Here is a 236-nt window from a genome sequence, read left to right on the forward strand (position 1 = left end):
GGACTCCGCCTCCCGGCGGCGCGGGCGCGGGCGCGGGCGCGCACCCGGCTGGCTCCCTGCGGCCCCGCTGCTGCAGTCCGGGTCTCCGCTTCCCTGGGAATCACGGAGCCCAGGAGTCCGCGGAGCAGTGTAAGTGCCCAGAGTGTGGGCCTCTTTCATTTTCGGAAGCCGCAGGTTCGGCCTCTTGCTCCCTTCGGTTGCCCTTGTGGCCCCTTCTTTTAATAGTCCATTTAATT

The sequence above is a fragment of the Ailuropoda melanoleuca genome, chromosome 20, assembly GCF_002007445.2.
Source record: "Ailuropoda melanoleuca isolate Jingjing chromosome 20, ASM200744v2, whole genome shotgun sequence".
NCBI classification, from domain to species: Eukaryota; Metazoa; Chordata; class Mammalia; order Carnivora; family Ursidae; genus Ailuropoda; species Ailuropoda melanoleuca.